The following is a 930-nucleotide window of genomic DNA, read 5'->3' as shown; positions in this document are numbered from 1 at the left end:
CTATTTCCATTTTTTTAAACTCACCTTTTTATCCCTTTTTTCTCCCCTCCTCTCCTCTTCCTCTGATTCACTCCATCTCTAGTTCTCTTTTCCATAAAAATATAGAATGCTGGGGCTGGAGATTTAGCTCAGTGGTTCCGCTGCCTGCCCTGCAAGCACAAGGCCCTGAGTTCAATCTCTGGTACCAAAAAAAAAAAAAAAAAAAAAAAAAAAATTAATGCTTCACAAGTTTGCAGTCACCCTTGCACAGGGGTCATGCTAATCTTTTCTGCATCATTCCAATTTTACTATGTGTCCTGCTGAAGAAAGCAACATGATTATCTACTTTTATTAACCATCAGTTTTTATATGGTCCTCTTGCTTTCTCATTTACATAGGCAATTACAAAACATATTAGACTGTTTTGGAGAAACTCAGCTATAAACTATACTGAAAGGAAAATGGAAATTGGTAATATGTTTAATTGTTATCTACGTTTAGAAATCTACTGTTTGTTATTTTATAACCGTTATTTTAAAATGTGATGTTCATAATATAGCTGTATTATTTTTGAATGTTTACAATTTGAAAAGATGTTAGAATGCCTCAAATTTTCATGCTAATCTTTTCAGCAATCATGGTCTCCATGGATCTAACACTGTAGGGCTCCTTCTCTGATGAAACTGCAAATTTTTCACATCTGCTTTTTGCTCCTGATTTTTACTGTGTATCTGGGCCACACCTTGAACATTAGATTGCTTTGAAATTTCCTCCACCATACTAATAAACCCACTACTCTTGATTTCAGTCTCTTGCAAAGTCTCAGGCCATGCAGAAAATGAAGGTAAATTTTTGGCCAACGTGTAATACACATGGCCTGTAGTCCAACTGCCAGGATTGTCCTTGTTTCCAACTAAAACCTTCTGAGCCTTTACATTACTTTCTGCATTT

At 35.6% G+C, this 930-nt stretch overlaps 1 non-coding gene across 1 annotated transcript; it reads right to left on the bottom strand.

Annotated features, from left to right (window-relative positions):
• Window positions 1–206: 206 nt before the first annotated feature.
• On the bottom strand, window positions 207–310 carry LOC147827704 (U6 spliceosomal RNA). Its single transcript, XR_015452133.1, has one exon. It is a non-coding gene; the product is annotated as a U6 spliceosomal RNA (small nuclear RNA).
• Window positions 311–930: the final 620 nt, after the last annotated feature.

The sequence above is a fragment of the Heterocephalus glaber genome, unplaced genomic scaffold (genome assembly GCF_053883595.1).
Source record: "Heterocephalus glaber isolate CG9 unplaced genomic scaffold, H.glaber_assembly_v1.0 deba00001442, whole genome shotgun sequence".
Classification (NCBI taxonomy): Eukaryota; Metazoa; Chordata; class Mammalia; order Rodentia; family Bathyergidae; genus Heterocephalus; species Heterocephalus glaber.
Note: the sequence above shows the minus strand (reverse complement) of the source record. Positions and strands in the feature narration are given on the sequence as shown.